This window comes from Carcharodon carcharias, chromosome 17, assembly GCF_017639515.1.
Source record: "Carcharodon carcharias isolate sCarCar2 chromosome 17, sCarCar2.pri, whole genome shotgun sequence".
In the NCBI taxonomy this organism is placed as follows: domain Eukaryota; kingdom Metazoa; phylum Chordata; class Chondrichthyes; order Lamniformes; family Lamnidae; genus Carcharodon; species Carcharodon carcharias.
In genome coordinates, this window is record NC_054483.1 from 45,509,435 (window position 1) to 45,531,823 (window position 22,389).

General features: G+C 45.1%; 1 protein-coding gene across 2 annotated transcripts in view; it reads right to left on the minus strand.

Annotated features, from left to right (window-relative positions):
• Positions 1-21,942, minus strand: part of mypn (myopalladin) — a 451,051-nt gene extending 429,109 nt beyond the window's left edge. For both annotated transcript variants that reach the window (XM_041210119.1, XM_041210117.1), the window contains exon 1: positions 21,855-21,942. The gene's annotated coding sequence lies outside the window, so the exon portion shown is untranslated. The remainder of the gene's footprint in view (positions 1-21,854) is intronic.
• Positions 21,943-22,389: the final 447 nt, after the last annotated feature.

Sequence of the window (22,389 nt, forward strand, 5' to 3'; positions counted from 1 at the left end):
TGACTTGTTGAAACATATAAGATCCTGACGGGTCTTGACAGGGTGGATGTGGAAAAGATGTTTCCTCTTGTGGGAGTCTAGAACTAGGGGTCATCGGTTAAAAATAAGGGGTGGCCTATTTAAGACAAGTATGAGGGGAATTTTTTTTCTCTCAAAGGGTCATGAGCCTTTGAAACACTCTTCCTGAAAAGGGAGTGGCAGAAGAATCTTTGAATACTTTTAAGGCACAGCTACATAGAATCTTGAAAAGTAAGGGGGTGAAAGGCTATCGGGGGTAGGTTACAATCAGATCAGCCATAATCTTACTGAATGAAGGAACAGTTCGAGGAGCCAAGTGGTATACTCCTGCTCCTAATTTGTATATTTGTATGTAGTCACCAAGAAATCCAATAGGAATTCAGAAGAAACTTAACTCAAGGAGTAATAAGAATGTAGAACTCACTACCACAGAGAATTGTTGAAGTGAATAGTATAAATGTATTTTAGGGGAAGCTAGACCAGCATATGAGGGAAAAGGGAATAGGTGGTTACATTGATAGATTTAGATGAGAAAAGACGAGGAGGCTTGAGTGCAGCATAAACACCGGCATGGACTAGGCCTTTCTCTATGCTATATAATCCTATGTAATTCTATGCAGAATTAAGAAGAGCAATGGGCCCAAAAGCCAATTCTTGGGGAATACCACTATAAATGATCTATCAGTCTGAAAAACATCCATCCGCCACCATTTTCTGCTTCCTGTTACTGAGCCAATTCCATTTCCCAACTCTCAGTTTCCTCTTGTTTGTGTGGGTTTGCATCTTCTTAATCAGCCTCCTGTATGACATTTTGTTAAATGCCTTCAGAAATATCTACTGCACTATCTTGATCAACCTTCTATGAGCTCATCAAAGAGTTCAATCAAGACAGCCTTGAATAAATCCATGCCCGCTCTCCTTGATTAAACCCTGCCTTTCCAAATGAAAGTTTATTTTGTTCCTGATAATGGCTTCCAATAACATCCTCATCACTGATGTTAGGCTGACTAGGCTGTAGTGTCCACTCCCCTTTCTTAAATATTTGTATAACATTAGCAACCCTTCAGTTCTCTGCCACTACACCTGTAACCATAAGAATTGAAAGATTGTGAATAATCAATGAGTAATGGCAGTTTATAGATGTAACCTCCAGTATCTTACTTGGCGAATGGGGGATCCTGACAGCAGGAATCTATAACTCCTAATATTCGTCCAATTCTTTTATATAGCTGCTTTTAAAATATTTATCCCATTCCCGTTCAAACAATGTCTAGTTTTCTTCAATAGGCACATGTGACGAAGCATCCCATGATCTAACAGCCCATCATTCAAGAACCCTTCCTCTCCCTTTCCTCTTGGGAAGTGGGAAACCTCAATCACCGTCCCTATTTATCCCAAGATTTCACTCCTTCACTAGTTGTTCCCTCTTGGCACAGCTTCCACTCACCATGTTGCTGCTACTGCTCCCGGCTCTGCAGAAAATATGGATCTCCTTACATTCCACCCATTCCTCAATCTCTCCTCTTGTCCTGAGTCCTCATTTTCCAGTCTTCATCTCCCATCAACTCCTTATTCCAGTGTCCCTCTTTCCAGAACTCTGTTCTCCAGTCTTCCTCTTGCCTGGGTTGATACATGTTACTGGATTGGTAGACCGAGAATAACCTGCTTCTCTGATTAATCTGGCCTCACTTACACTCTTCTGATGCTCCTTCTCCTCCAACATGTATATCATTGGAAGCACATTTTACAGCCTTCAGACAGTTGTTCCCTAATTCCTAATAAGTACAAGCTTCTCCATAGGTAAAAGAGGACACAGGTGGAGGATTTCTGACTTCAATTACGCAAAGGTTTTGTGAATGTCTGCAGTCAATCCCAAGAACAAAAGCAAACTTAAGGTCAGTAGCTTATCTTTAAGTAAACACATCCGTCTTGATGATCAAGTCCTGGCAACTGGGTCTGCTATATAGTTAGTACAATCAGAAGAGTCCAAGATGAAAGTCACAGAATTTAAGGCAAGTGACATGAGCTTTTGTTTACTCTACGTTTTACATATTTCTGCCACTGAGAAGGGAAATGTTTACCACCTAACTGAATTTGATGGAGCACAAGCTCAGTGGGTGTAGTGCCTATCCCAGGGTTCTGCCCTCACACAGGCATAAATGCTGACCTCAACACAACAACTTCATTGCCAGTTTTTCTTGGCTTTGAACAATCATAAGGGTATGGTAGTGTAATGATTATAATACTGAATTAGTAATCCAAAGGCCTGGAGATAATAATCCATGAGCTCATATGGCATTTTGGCACATTATGAATTTGAACTTGGTTTTTAAAAATACAGTTAAATAATAAATCTAGAAATAAAGCTAGCATCAGTAAGATTGACCATGAAGCTATCACATTGTCAATAAATCCCATCTAGTTCACTAATGCCCTTCTGGGAAATAAATAAACCTACTGTCCTTACCAGGTCTGATCTATATGTGACTCCAGACCCACAATAATGTGGGTCTTAACTGCCCTCTGAAATGACTTACCAAGCCACAGCTGAAATGTAAAGGTACAAAGACGTATAATGAAAAAATAAAAACAGACAGACCACTCAACTTTAACCTTGGCACTGGATTTGAACACAACAAATGCGCACACAACCAAGTTGACCCTTCAATGTCTTCCTCACTATTATCTGGGGAATTGTGTCAAAGTTGGGAGATCTTAGATTAGAAAAGTGACAGCCTAACATAGTTATGCTCACAGAATCATACCTCACAGCCAATGTCCCAGATTCCTCCATCACCATCCCTGGGTATGGCCTGCACCACCAGCAGGATAGATCCACCAGATATGTGGCACACTGGCATAGAGTCAGGAGGGAATGCCCATCGGTAAACTCAGCACTGAAGACACAAGGCATCAGGTTAAACATGGGCAAGGAAACTTCCTGGTGATTATCGTCTATGGCCCTCCCTCAGCTGCTGACTCAGTATTCCTCTACATTGAACATCACTTGGAAGAAGTGCTACATAGCAAAGACGTAGAATGTACCCTGTGGGGTTGGGGGGAGTGGGGTGGTCTTAAATGCCCAGCACCAAGAGTGGCTTGGTGACACTGTCATAGAAGGATCCTGTACATTAAGGGTTAATCTGGGACTGAATACAGTATTGCCCACCAGTGATGTAAGAAGGCGCCTGACCTAGAGCTTAGGTCATCAGTGTTGAGCTAGGTAGCAATGTATAAGGACATGCCATGGAGTCCTCTCTGTACCTATAAATACGTGCATAATTCAGTAATGTTAATAAAGGCTTCTTCGTAACTTCTACAAGAATGCTTAATGGTGTCCAAGTAGTGCACACCACGGATAGCGACAATCCAACAAAACAAGCACAACTACTCATAGAGTGGGTCAAGGATAATGCTTTTTTTTATTCATTCATAGGATTGCGTGTCACTGGCTAGGACAGCATTTATTGCCCATCCCTAATTGTTCTTGACAAGGTGGCGGTGAGCTGCCTTCCTGAACTGCTGCAGTCCATGTGGTGCAGATACACACATGGTGCTGTTAGAGAGGGACTTCCAGGATTTTAACCCAGTGACAGTGAAGGAATGGCAAAATATTTCTAAGTCAGGATGGCATGCGGTTTTGAGGGGAACTTGCATGTGACAGTGTTCCCATGCATCTGCTGACCTTGTCCTTCTAGATGGTAGCGATTGTGGGGTTGGAAGGTGCAGTCTAAGGAGCTTTGGTGAGTTCCTGCAGTGCATCTTGTAGATGGTATATGTTGCTGCCACTGTGCATCAGTGGTTGAGGAAGTGAATGTTTGTGGATGTGGTGCCAATCAAGCGGGCTGCTTTGTCCTGGATGGTGTCGAGCTTCTTGAGTGTTGTTAGAGCTACACCCATCCAGGCAAGTGGAGAGTATTCCATCAAACTCCTGTCTTGTGCCTTGTAGATAGTGGACAGGCTTTCGGGAGTCAGGAGGTGAGTTAGTAGCCACAGGATTCCTAGTCTCTGACCTGCTCTTATAGCCACAGCGTTTATATGGCTAGTCCAGTTCAGTTTCTGTTCAATGGTAACCCCCAAGATGTTGATAGTGGGGGATTCAGTGATGGTAATACCATTGAACATCAAGGGGCGATGGTTGGATTCTCTCTTGTTAGAGATGGTCATTGCCTGACACTTGTGTGGCACAAATGTTACTTGCCACTTGTCAGCCCAAGCCTGGATATTGACCAGGTCTTGCTGCATTTGGACATGGACTGCTTCACTATCTGAGGAGTCACGAATGGTGCCGAACATTGTGCAATCACCAGCGAACATCACACTTCAGACCTTACGATACAAGGAAGGTCATTGATGAAGCAGCTGAAGATGGTTGAGCCGAGGACACTACCCTGAGGAACTCCTGCGGTGATTTCCTAGAGCTGAATGACTGACCTCCAACAATCACAATTATCTTCCTTTGTGCTAGGTGTGACTACAACTAACAGAGAGCTTTCCCCCTAATTCCCATTGACTTCAATTTTGCTAGGGCTCCTGGATGCCACACTTGATCAAATGCGGCCTTGATGTCAAGAGCAGTCACTCTCACCTGACCTCGGGAGTTCAGCTCTTTTGTCCGTGCATGAACCAAGTAATGAGGTCAGGAGCTGAGTTGCCCTGGCAGAACCTACACTGTGTGTCAGTGAACAGGTTATTGCTAAGTAAGTGCCACTTGATAGCAATGTTGATGACCCCTTCCATTACTTTACCGATGATCGAGAGTATACTGATGGGGCGGTAATTGGCCAGGTTGGATTTGTCCTGCTTTTCATGTGGAGGACATACCTGGGCAATTTTCCACATAGCTGGGACAGATACCAGTGTTGTAGCTGTACTGGAACAGCTTGGCTAGTGGCGCGGCAAGTTCTGAAGCGGAAGCTTAGTACTATTGCCGGAATATTGTCAGGGCCCAGAGCCTTTGCACTATCCGGTGCCTTCAGCCGTTTCGTGATATCACGTGGATTGAATCGAATTGGCTGAAGACTGGCATCTGTGATGCTGGGGACCTCCGGAGGAGTCTGAGATGGATCATCTGCTCGGCATGTCTGGCTGAAGATTGTTGCGAATGCTTCAGCCTTATCTTTTGCACTGATGTGCTGGGCTCCTCCATCATTGAGGATGGGGATATTTATGGAGCCTTCTCCACCAGTCAGTTGTTTAACTGTCCACTACCATTCACGATTGGACATGGCAGGACTGCAGAGTTTAGATATGATCCAATGGTTGTGGGATTGCTTAGCTCTGTCTAACACGTGCTGCTTATGCTCTTTGGCACACAAGTAGTCCTGTGTTATAGTTTCACCAGGTTGATACCTTTTAGGTATGCCTGGTGCTACTCCTGGAATGCCCTCCTGCACAGGGTTGATTCCCTGGTTTAATGGTAATGACAGAATGGGGGATATGCCAGGCCATGAGATTACAGATTGTGTTCGAGTACTGCTGCTGCTGCTTATGGCCCACAGCACCTCATGGATGCCGAGTCTTGCATTGCTAGATCCGTTCAAAGTCTATCCCATTTAGCACGGTCGTAGTACCACACAACAAGATGGAGGACATCCTCAATGTGAAGGCGGGACTTCATCTCCACAACGACTGTGTGGTGGTCACTCCTACCAATACTGTCAGATGCATTTGTGGCAGGCAGGTCGGTGAGGATGAGGTCAAGTAAGTTTTTTCCTCTTCCTGGTTTCCTCACCATTTGCCGCAGACCCAGCCTAGCAGCAACGTAATTTAGGACTTGGCCAGCTCAGTCAGTAGTGGTGCTACTGAGCCATTCTTGGTGATGGACATTGAAGTCCCCTACCCAGAGTACATTCTGTGCCCTTGCCACCCTCAGTGCTTCATCCAAGCAGTGTTCAACATGGAAGAGCACTGATTCAACAGTTGAGGAAAGGCAGTACATGGTAATCAGCAGGAGGTTTCCTTGTCCATGTTTGACAAGATGCCACGAGACTTCATGGGGTCCAGAGTCAATGTTGAGGACCCTCACGGCAACTCCTTCCCGACTGTATACCACTGTACCACCACTTCTGCTGGGTCTGTCCTTGCCGGTGGGACAGGACATACCCAGGGATGGTGATGGCGGTGTCTAGGACATTATTGTAAGGTATGATTCCATGAGGATGACTATGTCAGGCCGTTGTCTGACTAGTCTGTGAGACAGCTCTCCCAATTTTGACACTGGCTCCCAGATATTAAGGAGGACTTTGCAGGGTCGACAGGGCTGAAACTGCTATTGTCGATGCTGGGTGGTCCATCCGGTTTCATTCCTTTTTTGTGACTCTGTAGCAGTTTGTTACAACTAAGTGGCTTGCTAGGCCATTTCAGAGGGCATTTAAGAGTCAACCACATTGCTGTGGGTCTGGAGCCACATGTAGGCCAGGCCAGTGTAAGGACGACAGGTTTCCTTCTAAAGGACATTAGTGATGGGTTTTTACAACAATTGAAATGGTTTCATAGTCATTAGACTTTTAATTCCAGATTTATACTGAATTCAAATTCTAACATCTATCATGGCGGGATTCAAACCCGGGTCCTCAGAGCATTAGCCTGGGTCTCCGGCTTACTAATCCAGCGACAATACCGCTAGACCATCCCCTTCCCCAGCAACCCCTTCACCTTCCAGCCCATCTCCAGGGTGGAGCATTAAAGTCTGTCTTTACAGCAGCAGACACAAACTACATACCAAAAACAGAGGGTAACTAAGGGATTAATAACAGTGAGGAATTTAAAGTAATTAATGTCAACAGAGGAAAAGCATTGGAGAAACTTAAGGGACTAAAATCTGACTAACTGCCAAGATCTGATGGCTTCCTTTCGTTGGGTTCTAAAAAGGGTAGTGGCAGAGATAATGGATGCACCGGTTATGAATTTTCAAAATTCCTTAGAATCAGAAATCTACTAAATTCCCTAGGTTGCAGAAAAATCAGGACTGGGAATAAAGATTGCAGGATATAACATATTTAGAAAAGATAGAGAGGGCAAAAGGGGAGGTGGAGTAGCTGTACTTATTCAGGATAACAATGGCAGAGAAAAAGGGACACAGCTATCAGCAAGCCAAAAATAGAATCTATACACATAAAGATATAAGATAATAAAGCATCACACTGATAGGTGCCATCCACGGAGCAGCTAATATGGATGGAAGTGAAGCACAGATACCAGCGTGGACTGATTGGGCCAAGAGGCCTGTTTCTGTGCCTTGTATCCTAATTTTAGAATGATGTGAGATGATGATGGTGGCATCTGTCCATCTCGGACTGCGCCCAAGTTGTATGTCACTTCTGTATTGAACATCGCCTGTGTGGCTGTAGAGGCCCATTTGTGAGTGGAAAGCTCTTCTGCAGCTGGCACAGATGAATAGCGGTGGCCTGGGGTTCACTGATGTTTTCTTTCCCTTCTGGCGGGCTCTCTTTGCTACCATCTGGACATTTCTTTTGTCCTCTGCTTTTTCCATACTCTCTTGACTGCTTGCCTCCAGGCACTCCAGTCAGTAGTAAGGACTTCCCAAGCATTGACTCCGATGCCGGTCAACTTGGCGTCTCGCATGCAGAGATCCTTGTAACACAGACGTGGGTGACCTGTTGGTCCCATGCTGATAGCCAGCTCAACATAGAGTATGTCTTTGGGGATGCGGTCATCATCCATTTGACTCACATGACCCAGCCAACAGAGTCACCACTGACTCAAGAGGGCAAACATGCTGGAGATCTCTGCAGATAAAAGCAAAAAACTGTGGACAAAACAAAAACAGAATTACCTGGAAAAACTCAGCAGGTCTGGTAGCATCGGCGGAGAAGAAAAGAGTTGACGTTTCGAGTCCTCATGACCCTTCGACAGAACTGAGTGAATCCAAGAAAGGGGTGAAATTTAAGCTGGATTAAGGTGTGTGTGTGTGTGTGTGTGTGTGTGTGGGGTGGGGGGGGTGGGGTTTGGGTGGGGGGAGAGAAGTGGAGGGGGTTGGTGTGGTTTAAGGGACAAACAAGCAGTGATAGAAGCAGATCATCAAAAGATGTCACAGACAACAGAACAAAAGAACACATAGGTGTTAAAGTTGGTGATATTATCTAAATCAATGTGCTAATTAAGAATGGATGGTAGGGCACTCAAGGTATAGCTCTAGTGGGGGTGGGGGGAGCATAAAAGATTTTAAAATATTTAAAAATAATGGAAATAGGTGGGAAAAGAAAAATCTATATAATTTATTGGAAAAGACAAAAGGAAGGGGGAAGAAACAGAAAGGGGGTGGGGATGGAGGAGGGAGCTCAAGACCTAAAGTTGTTGAATTCAATATTCAGTCCGGAAGGCTGTAAAGTGCCTAGTCGGAAGATGAGGTGTTGTTCCTCCAGTTTGCGTTGGGCTTCACTGGAACAATGCAGCAAGCCAAGGACAGACATGTGGGCAAGAGAGCAGGGTGGAGTGTTAAAATGGCAAGCGACAGGGAGGTTTGGGTCATTCTTGCGGACAGACTGCAGGTGTTCTGCAAAGCGGTCGCCCAGTTTACGTTTGGTCTCTCCAATGTAGAGGAGACCACATTGGGAGCAACGAATGCAGTAGACTAAATTGGGGGAAATGGAAGTGAAATGCTGCTTCACTTGAAAGGAGTGTTTGGGCCCTTGGACGGTGAGGAGAGAGGAAGTGAAGGGGCAGGTGTTACATCTTTTGCGTGGGCATGGGATGGTGCCATAGGAGGGGGTTGAGGAGTAGGGGGTGATGGAGGAGTGGACCAGGGTGTCCCGGAGGGAATGATCCCTAAGGAATGCCGATGGGGGGGGTGAAGGGAAGGTGCGTTTGGTGGTGGCATCATGCTGGAGTTGGCGGAAATGGCGGAGGATGATCCTTTGAATGGGGAGGCTGGTGGGGTGATAAGTGAGGACAAGGGGGACCCTATCATGTTTCTGAGAGGGAGGAGAAGGCGTGAGGGCGGATGCGCGGGAGATGGGCTGGACACGGTCCTCACACCCCGCTTCCTGTAAGGACTCCATCCCATTCTCTCAGTTCCTTCGCCTCCGTCGCATCTGTTCCGATGATGCTACCTTCAAAAACAGTTCCTCTGACATGTCCTCCTTCTTCCTTAACCGAGGTTTTCCACCCACGGTCGTTGACAGGGGCCTCAACCGTGTCTGGCCCATCTCCCGCGCATCCGCCCTCACACCTTCTCCTCCCTCCCAGAAACATGATAGGGTCCCCCTTGTCCTCACTTATCACCCCACCAGCCTCCGCATTCAAAGGATCATCCTCCGCCATTTCCGCCAACTCCAGCATGATGCCGCCACCAAACACATCTTCCTTTCACCCCCCCCTATCGGCATTCCGTAGGGATTGTTCCCTCCGGGACACCCTGGTCCACTCCTCCATCACCCCCTACTCCTCAACCCCCTCCTATGGCACCATCCCACGCCCACGCAAAAGATGTAACACCTGCCCCTTCACTTCCTCTCTCCTCACCGTCCAAGGGCCCAAACACTCCTTTCAAGTGAAGCAGCATTTCACCTGCATTTCCCCCAACTTAGTCTACTGCATTCGTTGCTCCCAATGTGGTCTCCTCTACATTGGAGAGACCAAACGTAAACTGGGCAACCGCTTTGCAGAACACCTGCGGTCTGTCCGCAAGAATGACCCAAACCTCCCTGTCGCTTGCCATTTTAACACTCCACCCTGCTCTCTTGCCCACATGTCTGTCCTTGGCTTGCTGCATTGTTCCAGTGAAGCCGAACGCAAACTAGAGGAACAACACCTCATCTTCCGACTAGGCACTTTACAGCCTTCCAGACTGAATTTTGAATTCAACAACTTTAGGTCTTGAGCTCCCTCCTCCATCCCCACCCCCTTTCTGTTTCTTCCCTCTTCCTTTTGTTTTTTCCAATAAATAATATAGATTTTTCTTTTCCCACCTATTTCCATTATTTTTAAATATTTTAAAATCTTTTATGCTCCCTCCACCCCCACTAGAGCTATATCCTGAGTGCCCTACCATCCATTCTTAATTAGCACATTCGTTTAGATAATATCACCTTTAACACATGTTCTTTTGTTCTGTTGTCTGTGACATCTTTTGATGATCTGCTTCTATCACTGCTTGTTTGTCCCTTCAACCACACCAACCCCCTCCACTTCTCTCCCCCCACCCAAACCCCAACCCCCACCCCGCACACACCCCTTAAACCAGCTTATCTTTCACCCCTTTCTTGGATTCACTCAGTTCTGTCGAAGGGTCATGAGGACTCGAAACGTCAACTCTTTTCTTCTCCTCCGATGCTGACAGACCTGCTGAGTTTTTCCAGGTAATTCTGTTTTTGTTTTGGATTTCCAGCATCCGCAGTTTTTTTGTTTTTAAAAAACTGTGGATGCTGGAAATCCAAAACAAAAGTAAAAATACCTGGAAAAACTCAGCAGGTCTGGAAGCATCTGCGGAGGGGAACACAGTTAACGTTTTGAGTCCGTATGACTATTCAACAGAACTAAGTAAAAATAGAAAAGAGGTGAAATATAAGCTTGTTTAAGGGGGGGCGGGGGGTAGAGCTGGATAGAGGGCCAGTGATAGGTGGAGATAGCCAAAAGATGTCATAGACAAAAGGACAAAGAGGTGCTGAAGGTGGTGATATTATCTAAGGGTGCTAATTAAGGGTAGAAAGCAGGACAAGCAAGGTACAGATAGCCCTATTGGGGGTGGGGTGGGGGGAAGGGAAGGGATCAAAATAGACTAAAAGGTAGAGATAAAACAATGGATGGAAATACATTTAAAAATAATGGAAATAGCTGGGAAAAGAAAAATCTATATAAATTATTGGGGGAAAGAAAGGGGGGAGCGGAGAGGGGGTGGGGATGGAGGAGAGAGTTCATGATCTAAAGTTGTTGAATTCAATATTCAGTCCAGAAGGCTATAAAGTGCCTAGTCAGAAGATGAGGTGCTGTTCCTCCAGTTTGCGTTGAGCTTCACTGGAACAATGCAGCAGGCCAAGGACGGACATGTGGCCATTAGAGCAGGGTGGAGTGTTGAAATGGCAAGCGACAGGGAGGTCTGGGTCATGCTTGCGGACAGACCAAAGGTGTTCTGCAAAGCGGTCACCCAGTCTGCGTTTGGTTTCTCCAATGTAGAAAAAACCGCACTGGGAGCAACAAATGCAGTAGACTAAATTAAGGGAGGTGTAAGTGAAATGCTGCTTCACTTAAAAGGAGTGTTTGGGCCCTTGGACGATGAGGAGAGGGGAGTAAAGGGTCAGGTGTTGCACCTTCTGCAGTTGCATGGGAAGGTGCCATGGGAGGTGCTTGAGGTGTAGAGGGTGATGGAGGAGAGGACCAGGGAATGATCCCTGCGGAATGCCACTGGGAGGGTGAAGGGAAGATATGTTTGGTGGTGGCATCATGTTGGAGTTGGCAGAAATGGCGGAGGATGATCCTTTGAATGCGGAGGCTGGTGGGGTGATAAGTGAGGACAACGGGGACCCTATCATGGTTCTGAGAGGGAGAGGAAGGTGTGAGGGCGGATGCGTGGGAGATGGGCCGGACACGGTTGAGGGCCCTGTCAACCGCCGTGGGTGGAAAACCTCGGTTAAGGAAGAAGGAAGACATGTCAGAGGAACTGTTTTTGAAAGTGGCATCATCAGAACAGATGCGACGGAGGCGAAGGAACTGAGAGAATGGGATGGAGTACTTACAGGAAGCGGGGTGTGAGGAGCTGTAGTCAAGGTAGATGTGCTGCCCTCCGCAGATGCTGCCAGACCTGCTGAGTTTTTCCAGGTGTTTTTATTTTTGTTTTGGATTTCCAGCATCTGGAGTTTTTTGCTTTTATCTTCATGTTTAATTGGCTGCCACTTCTCTTCAAGGAATGCCTACCTTGAAGAAGTATTGCTCCTCTCTCCGACAGGATTTCCGTATCTCTCTTTTGCCTTGTTCACCTTCATTGCTTTCCAATTCTCTCCGGGTGTTTGACAAGGTTTTTACTAAAACCCACTTTCTTCTGCTGCCTTCCCCATGGAACTAATTTCTTGCTAGCTTGGCTCCATTCTCTCTCCCCTTATCCAGTCCCTTCCCACCTACATCCGTGATTCCTCTGACATCATATCAACAACTTCCAGTTCCCTGGCCCCAACCACCTCCTCCTCAACATGGACGTCCAATCCCCCTACACCTCCATCCCCCGCCAGGATGGTCTGATGGCTCTCCGCTTCTTCCTCGAACAGAGGCCTGTACAATCCACATCCACCACTACTCTCCTCTGTCTGGCTGAACTTCTTCTCACACTAAACAATTTCTCCTTAAACTCCTCTCACTTCCTCCAAATCAAAGGTGTGGCTATGGATACCCGCATGGGCCCCAGTTATGCCTGTCTCTTTATGGGGTATGTGGAACATTCCTTCTTCCAGTCCTACTCCGGCCCCCTCCCACAACTCTTTCTCCGGCACATCGATGATTGCTTCGGTGATGCTTCCTGCTCTCGTCTGGACCTGGAAAAATTTATTAACTTTGCTTCCAATCTCCACCCCTCCATCATTTTCACATGGTCCATCTCTGACACTTCCCTTCCCTTCCTTGACATCTCTGTCTCAATTTCTGGTGATAGATTGTCCACCAATATTCATTAAAAGCCTACCGACTCCCACAGCTACCTCGACTACAGCTCTTCACACCCCGCTTCCTGTAAGGACTCCATCCCATTCTCTCAGTTCCTTCGCCTCTGTCGCATCTGTTCTGATGATGCCACTTTCAAAAACAGTTCCTCTGACATGTCTTCCTTCTTCCTTAACCGAGGTTTTCCACCCATGGCGGTTGACAGGGCCCTCAACCGTGTCTGGCCCATCTCCCGTGCCTCCGCCCACACACCTTCCTCTCCCTCCCAGAACCATGATAGGGTCCACCTTGTCCTCACTTATTACCCCACCAGCCTCCGCATTCAAAGGATCATCCTCCACCATTTCTGCCAACACCAACATGATGCCACCACCAAACACATCTTCCCTTCACCGCCACCCACCCCCCCCCCACCCCCGGTGGCATTCCGCAGGGATGGTTCCCTCCAGGACACCCGGTCCACTCTTCCATCACCCCCAACACCTCAACCCCCTCCCACGGCCCCTTCCCATGCAACTGCAGAAGGTGCAACACCTGCCCCTTTACTTCCCCTCTTCTCACCATCCAAGGGCCCAAACAGTCCTTCCAAGTGAAGCAGCATTTCACTTGCACTTCCCTCAATTTAGTCTACTGCATTCGTTGTTCCCAATGCGGTTTCCTCTACATTGGAGAGACCAACTGCAGACTTGGTAACCGCTTTGCAGAACACCTTCGGTCTGTCCGTAAGCATGACCCAGACCTCCTTGTCGCTTGCCATTTCAATACTCGACCCTACGCTAATGGCCACATGTCCGTCCTTGGCCTGCTGCATTGCTCCAGTGAAGCTCAATGCAAACTGGAGGAACAGCACCTCATCTTCCGACTAGGCAGTTTACAGCCTTCCGGACTGAATACTGAGTTCAACAATTTTAGATCATGAACTCTCTCCTCCATCCCCACCCCCTTTCTGCTCCCCCCTTTTTTTCCCAATAATTTATATAGATTTTTCTTTGCCCACCTATTTCCATTATTTTTAAATGTATTTCCATCTATTGTCTTATCTCTACCTTTTAGCCTATTTCGATCCCTTCCCTTCACCCCACCCCAGCCCCACTAGGGCTATCTGTACCTTGCCTGTCCTGCTTTCTACCCTTAGTTAGCACATTCCTTAACATATCTTTGTCCTTTTGTCTACGACATCTTTTGGCTATCTCCACCTGTCACTGGCCCTCTATCCAGCTCTAACCGCCCCCCCTTAAACCAGCTTATATTTCACCTCTTTTCTATTTTTACTTAGTTCTGTTGTAGAGTCATATGGACTCAAAACGTTAACTGTGTTCCCCTCCGCAGATGCTGCCAGACCCGCTGAATTTTTCCAGGTATTTTTATTTTTGTTTTGGAGATTTCTGCATCCTGGTGTACTTCCATATTTCGGCACTCTGTCCTGCCAGGGGATGCTCAATATTTGACCAAGGTAACAGGGGTAGAAGCTGTTCCGGACCTTTCTTGGTTTGCATAAGCTGTCAATGCTTCCCTGCTATAAAGGAGGGTGGTGAGGAAAAAAGCCTGGCACAACGGAACTTTGTATTTTTGGTTAGTTTGCTGTTGTCCACAGTTGACTTCTCAGTTTTGACATGGCAGCTGCACTGTTGGCAATCCTGATATTGATTTCAGTATCAAGAGACTGGTTGCTGGTAATTGTTGACCCAAGGTAGGTGAAGCTGTTGACAACCTCCAGCATGAAGTTCTATTTTGTTGCAAAGTGAAGTCTCTACGTCCTGGCCCATAACTTTGGTCTGGCCAATGCTGATTGTTAGTCCAAATTCTTTGCAGGCCCGGGAGAACTGAACTACAAGACATTGCAAGTGAACTTCAGTATGGGATGCCAGCACGGCTTCATCAGCAAACAGCAATTCACAGACTAGGCTTGGTATTGGTGCAGTCCTGTCAAGTTAAGCAACTTGATGTCAACTTTGGCATGCAGGTAGACACTCTCATTTGAGTAGCAGAAAACGTACAATAGCAGCCTGGAGAAAAATATGCCAAAGAGTTTTGGTGCCAGGGCACAGCCCTGCTTTACTCTGCTGGTGATCTTGAAAGCACCTGATGTTGTTCCATTGTAACTGAAAGAACTATGCATATTCTTGTGGAAAGAAGAAATTATGTCCCAAGAGTCCAAGAAGGTAATTTTCAGCAGTAGTTTAAAAGGTCCATCTCTGCTGATGAGGTCGAAGGCCCTGGTGAGGTCTCTGAAGGCAATATAGAGTGGTCTGCGCTATTCGCGGCACTTCCCCTATAACTTCCAAAGTGAGAAAATTAAGCTGACTGTCAATCTACCAGCTCTGAATGCACAGTGAGGCTCAGAATAGATGCTTGATTCCAGGGTCTGCAATCTGGTCAGAATAGCTTTGTCAAAGACTTGCCCCATGATACATAGCAAGGAGATGCCTGGGTAATTGTTCCAGTCACTGTGGCCCCCTTTGTTTTTGAACAAGGTGACTACTTTTGCATCATGCATGTCTTAAGTCACAAATATTTCCTTCCAAGTGAGACACAAAAGTTCATGGAGATGCTGCAGCAGTGCCAGTTTTCCATTTTGATGATTTCAGGGGGAGTGCCATTGTTTCCTGGGGCTTTACCACTGACAAGGCAGTCAATGGCCTTGTTGTGCTTTTACTATGGTGGGCTCGCTATCCAGCTCCTCCATGACAGAAAAGTCTGCAATGCCGTTGAAAGCTTCTTCAATGACAACATTCTCTGTTGCATAGGTTTTGAGGTAATACTTCACCCACCTTTCTATCTGCTTGCTAGATTCAGCGATGATCATCCCTGTCTCTTATCCTCAAGGGAGCTGATTTTGTTGCTGATGGGCCTGCTACTTTCTTAATTCCTTCATACATCGTTCTAGCATTCCCGGATTCAGCAGCAGACTGTATTCTGTTGCAGAGTTTCAACTAGTGTTGATGGGCGCAGTGCCAAGCGATCTGCTAAAACTTGATTCTGGCAACTCTGAGAGCATCTAGATTTTGTTTGCTGGGGACTTGCTTGTAGTTCATGAGGGATTTACTCTTGGTTGCAGTAACTGACTCCATTTCAGTCCAATAAGCCCTAAACCAGTCGGCATTCCTCTGATCACTCTTCCCGTGTGCAATGAGTGCAGAAATAGATGGTGTTGCGCAAATGATCCCACTTCGACACTGCACCCTGGCCTTGGGCATTGTTCTCTGAAAGAGCCAGATCGACAATGTTGAGGAACTCATGGGACCTTCTGGGTCACTGGTACAGCGTGTGTTGATCTGAGGGCAACCTTTCTTCTTGGAATGGTAGTATGGTTTCCTTGGCCGAAGCATGACTTTGCTACACACCAGAGAGTTGTCAGTGTCACAGTCAGCGCTGTGATAGCCACAAGTGATGAGGATATTGTTGAGGGTGGTATGTATAATGATGATGAAATCTAGCTGGGGCCAGTAGTGTGATCTCAGGACATCTTGAGGAACGTTTGATTTGAAAGTAGCTGTTCGTCACACAGAATCCATGGTAACAGCAAAGGTCCAGTAATGTCTCTTCATTTTTGTTCATCTTGTTGATTCCCTGGCACTCTATGCATATAGGCCAAGCTATAGTTGGTGCCTACCCTTGCATTGAAGACTCCTAGGAGGTACAGTCACTCAGTGCTGCAAATTCTGGTGATGGCAGGATCAAGTGTATACAATTGATCCTTGACATCTGTGGTGAAGGTGAGTGTTGGAGCATAGATGCACATAAGGTTATTTGGGCCCAATCTTATTGACAAGTGGATGGGAAGTGAGCAAATGTAAAATACCCATTTTCAAGAAAGGAGAGTAAGAGAAAACAAGGAACTACAGGCCAGTTAGCTTGACGCCAGTCATCGTGGAAATGCTGGAATCTTATTAAGGAAGTTTTAACAACGCACTTTGAAAATCATAGCATGATCTGACAAAGTCAACACAGTTTTACTAAAGGGAAATTGTATTTGATAAATTTATTTTGAGTTGTTAGGGTAGATAAAGTGGAATTACTATATGTAGCATATTTGCATTTCCAAAAAGCATTCCGGGAGATTCATCCTGGCATGGTCAGAGAAAGAAGAATCATCGCAGCAAGCTTTACTGCTGACTTAAGGTAGATTTAAGGAACTCTGAAAACTGAAGAGAGCACCTGGGGACAATCATTTGAAGTTATGATTTGGGGAATACAGGAACCAATTGGAAGCTGGAGTAACTGTGAACTGTTTGCTCAAAAGGACTGGATTTCGGGGGAGAGTATGATGGGTGATAGGCAAAAAGGGGGAACATTCCTCTCTGTAGTTTAAAGGATAAGTTGCCTACAGAAAGAAATAGCATTTAGTCAATAGTACTTTTAGTCTTATGGTACTGTTAAAGTTTTCAAATGAAAAATCCTGTCATGTCATTCTTTCAGCTAGTAACTGGAAGTTTGAATTGATTGTAACAAAATTGGGGGTCTTTGTGGGATTTCAAATCCACAGACTGTGTGAGTACAGTGGGTTTGGCTAGAGTTTATACAAACAAGATTTCATAGTCACTTTTGCAGTATTTATTGGAAAGTTAAAAATGGCTATGTCTATTGCTGAAGCTTTCCTCGAAAGAGAGGACTTGTCTTTGAGCACCAGTTAAAGAGGGTTAATTTAAAATCAGTGGCAGAAAAGTTGGAAATAGAATTAAAAGTAGGTGCTACAAAAGCAGAAGTAGTTGAGGTACTGGCTTAACATTTGAACCTTGAGGAAGGAAAAGGTAATCCAAGCAAAATGCAGCTTGAGTTAGCCAGGATTCAGTTACAAATAAAGCAACTTGAACTCAAAGAGAGGAAAAATAAAGAGAAATGAAAAAATTGAACTCAAGAGATAGAGAAAAGCAAAAATTTGAGTTCAAGAAAGAAAGGGAATTGTGAAAACTTGGATTAGAACTCCAAAATGAAGAAAAACAAAAAGATGGAGAGTTTCAAAGAGAAAGGGAAGCCTGGAAACTTAATTTGAATGAGGAAAGGCTTGGATTACATGATCTAATTACTGATGTTTGGGAGTAAGCTGAAGGGACAATAATCAGCTAGAATGCATTTATCCTCCATTTAGTGGAAAAGGTGTACCTGGGCAATTTTTCACATTATCAGGTGGATGCCAGTGAGCAGGTCAGTTAGAGGCACTTTGATCTATCTCAGAATCTAAGGAATACAAATAAATCTGTTCCTTTTATTCCAAAACTCAATTTCTCTCTCCAAATATGCTGAATGTTTCCAGTACACTCTGCTTTTATTTCCCAGAATCCACAGTATTTTGGTTTTATTTCTTTTATTGCCCAGTCAAGATTTGAAAGGAAGTGGTAATGCACACTGTAGCTAAACAATCATCTAAAACATGTTTATCCATCCCGCGGGCCGGACTATGGCCCCCGAAACCATTCGATGTGGCCCCCAGAGCCACTGTTCAAAATGCTGGTAAATCAGGTAGACAAGTAAGTGAAGTTGAAGATTCTGCTATTGGCTGCTCGTCCAACCACAGGCCATTTTTCTCCCATGATTTGAGGGAGAGAAACAGACTGTGAGAAGGAGCAGTGACTACCAACAGCGTTGAATATGCTGGGGAAAAACAGAGTTTCGGTGGGCTGGGGGGAACAGAGTCAGAGACTGCCAGGGAAGGAGAGACTGCAGGGGCGGAGGGAAGGGGGGTGGGATCATGGGGGAAGAAGGGAGTGTGTGAGAGAGGGAGTGTGTGAGAGAGAGAGAACGTGTGAGAGAGAGAACGTTTGAGAAAGAGACTGTGTGAGAGAGAGTGAGTGTGAGAGAGAGAATGAGAAAGAGCGAGTGGGAGAGGCAGAGAGAGTGTGAGAGTGTGAGTGTGTGAGAGAGGGAGTGTGTGAATGTGTGTGTGGGAGAGAGAGTGAGTGTGTGAGACAGAAAGAGTGTGTGTGTGAAAGTGTGTGTCAGAGAGCGAGTGTGTGTGTTGAGAGAGTGAGTATGCGTGTATGTGGGGGAGTAAGTGTGCGTGTGTGTGGGAGAGAGTGAGTATGCGTGTGTGTGGGAGAGAGTGAGTGTGCATGTGTGTGTGAGAGAACAAGCGAGCGTGTGTTTCTGGTTCACCCCCAGGGCGGAAGTTTCCGGCCCTGCTGGCCGCTGGGATCAAGTCCCATTGAAAGTCAATGGACTTTGGCTGGGCTGTCGCATACCCCGCAGTGGGTCCTGCCCAAATTCCAGCCCCAGTCTCAGGATTCTCACTCACCCTTATCCTCACACACTAACAGATATTCACACCCACTCACACGTGGGTGAGAGAATGAGCATCCTGAAACCGGGAGTGAACTGGACACACACAGTCTCACCTTCCCACGTTTTAATGGTCATCTTCATTAATTACTTTTTTTTAGTATTATCAATTTATTGCTTTGACATTAATTTATTTTTGCTCAGCATTTGTTTCTTCTCTTCATACTCAACTTTTTTTTGAAATTCATGTGTCTTTCCAAAATTTGCTGATCTGTCCCTTGAGTGAGAAAAATTGGAAATATGCCCTCCCACTCAAAAAGGTTGGACAAGCCTGATCTAAAACAGAGTGAAACATTGAGGTAACGGAAAAACTTTTGGCCAGAACTTCCGAGGAGTGGTAATTACAGTTGAATTGCCAAGCCGCTCCTTTTTTCCTACCTTAGTCAGGAGCTGCACCTTCCTCACCCAACCTTCCGACTCAGGCCTGGTGAGAAAAGTGCAGCACAGCGGGCTCCCAAAGCCTTGTGTGCAGTGCAACACAATCAGACAGAAAGAAGCCACACCCCATCTTTACAGTACTAAGTAAATGCTAGAAGGCAGGGAGGCTGGTGAAAGCAGTGGAAGGTGTCAAGAGGAGAACCTGACATCCTCCACTACCATGTCAGGTTGTCAACAGCAGGCATCTCAGCAGCACAGCCGCCCACCAGATGGCTAATTATTCCAATTAAGTGTTCAACTAAGGGCCACCTCACTCCCCCACCAGCACTATACCAGTGTCAGAAGGGGCTGTTGCCATGGGTAGAGATAGCTAGGTAAACCCCAGCAGCCTCCCAGTGGTTTTCCAGAGAGGGGCCGCTCTATGACCAACAAAGGGTCCTCCATCGACCATTCCTGCAGCTGGAGCACAGCCTTGAAAGGTGCAACCCCAACCCCAACGATCACCAGGGTCTGCCTGCTTGGCCCCGGCACTGAGAGAAAATAAATTTACCCTGTCTTCGAGGGCACTTCTAATGGTGGCGCTGCTGAGCAGCCTGGCCTCTGTTTGGCACTGGCAGTTCAGGGGGGCAAGGAATGGCAGTCCAGTGGGAGGCCTCTTAAATGGCCAATGCTAGCAAAATGCTGCATAGGGTCTCGTCACCCGCAGTTGCGGGATCGAGTCCCGATCTCAGCCTCAGCAGCGGGACTTTTTAACCTGATGAGCAAATTCACCCCAGTAGCTCTGTTTCTTTCTCCACAGATGCTGCCCAACCTGCTGAGCACTTCCAGCATTTATTGATTTTATTACTAAAGATCACATGGCTGAGTTTATAATTCCACGGTGGCAATCGAAAATGATGTCGTGCTAAAATCATGTTGTGCAAGTAACATCTAAATACTCATGATTTTTCTATCTACTTACATGTTCAACAACAAATTATATTTATAAAAACAAAAAAACTGCGGATGCTGGAAATCCATAACAAAAACAGAATTACCTGGAAAAACTCAGCAGGTCTGGCAGCATCGGCGGAGAAGAAAAGAGTTGACGTTTCGAGTCCTCATGACCCTTCTACAGAACTTGAGTTCAAGTTCTGTCGAAGGGTCATGAGGACTCGAAACGTCAACTCTTTTCTTCTCCGCCGATGCTGCCAGACCTGCTGAGTTTTTCCAAGTAATTCTGTTTTTGTAACAAATTATATTTGTTTAGTGTCTTTAATGTAATAAAATGTCCCAAGTTAGAGTAGTCTGCTTGCAGTAAAACTAAAAGCCTGATGCACCCATAGTGGCGTCAGTTAACTCGCAGGAATTTCAACTCCAAAAACTAAGCAGCTATTTTAAAATGGATTTTTATTTTTCTCATCATACCAACTAACCAGTTACATTAGTGACAATTATTGATGTTTTTCAATTACTAATACTGTATCTTGCTTACTCTCAACAAACATCAGAACTCTTCAGCAGCTCACATACTTGGGATAGTATCTTTTCAATAATGACAAGTACTGAACTGAATGGCAAGAGATCCCACTTCTAAATAAAAGATGATTGCTCTGCTTGTGTAATTAAAATGGTTCCAGCGCAGCCTGATAAGATTTCATCATTAAACTGCCCAGACAATACCAATTCAGCAAAGAAAAGTTCCCTTACTTTAGTACCTCTAACTCAAAAAGGCCATTGAACATTATCATATTGAAATCACATCATCAGAGTAAATTAAGTCAAATATTATGACACCCGATTGAGTCACTTTGAAGCACCAACTACTGTAGCAACAACGACTTATACTGTTTCTATTCACCCCTCAATAAGCACTCAAAATTTACATGGTATGCAGCTCACACATTCTGAAGAACCCAGCTTTATGTTTTGAAGGACAGTGTCAGCTGTGTTCCTCTCATAACTTTTGTCCTCAGTTAACAATACCAAAAAATCTACCAACCTCAGTACATAAAGATATGGGAAGTATGTCAGTAAGCTTATCAACATTTTTGCAATTAATTCATAATCTGCATATGAACATCACAGTAAAAATAATGGTCAAAGGAAATCTTATTTCAAGCAAAAGCAAAATTTAAAACATTATCTAAAGGTTAGCTCTAATTTATTCAGCAAATCACTACAGGAATGTTACATCATTCACCCAGGTTATTTGGTTCATAGCTTAAGTATAAAGAAACTGATAAAAGACAGTAATCCTTTTAGAATCTGGCTGCAACATGGTATTTAGCTTTACTGTTCTCCAGATTCCAACCAATCCAAATGCAATGTGAATTCAAAGGCTGGCTGTACCAAAAGTACGATATGACAGAACTGAACTAATTTGTTTATATTCTACAAAAAAGCCTTAATCCTTCGTCCAGAAATGTACATTTACCCACAAAAACTTGAGTAAGGATAGAACATTGTGAAGGTACATCCAGAAGCGTATTACTTGATTCAATTTCAATTTCATTGAACAAGCTTTTCTTTGATGTTATAAGTAAACTAACAATGTAAATATATAAATTCTGGTAAATCAGGTAAAAGCTTACCATAAAGAAGTATAAATCGCTGGTTAAAGTAGCATACTGCTTTCAGTCATCTTGTTCCCTTTTCTAAGGACGTGCCATTCAAGTTGGGTCTTTTATTGCTATCATTGCAAACCAGCAAGAAAGCTAATTTTAGGCAGCGTCATCATCAGGCAGTAGAAAACTAATGTCAGACCTTGTAATAGAGCACCACTTGGAGCTGCAATGTCCTGACAACTGTTGCTTATCGTACACAAATGGACTACAAACAAAAAGACCAATGAGCAGAGGAACATAAAGCAGGTGTGAAAATGTGTGAAGTCATGATTTAAAAACACGAAATCGCTCATTTGAACAAGCATGAATAGCAGTGTGGCTGCTTTCTGGCTTAGATGTATTTTTATGCTTGTTTTCCAGAAAACTGAAATAAAAGTTCTATAAATGTTGTCTATGTTTCCAATTCAATTTGAACAAATGTTATAAGTGTTTTGAATAAATATTCAGTCATAATATTTTCCAGCTCCTAATCTCTTGACATTCTAATTTTCATACATGTATG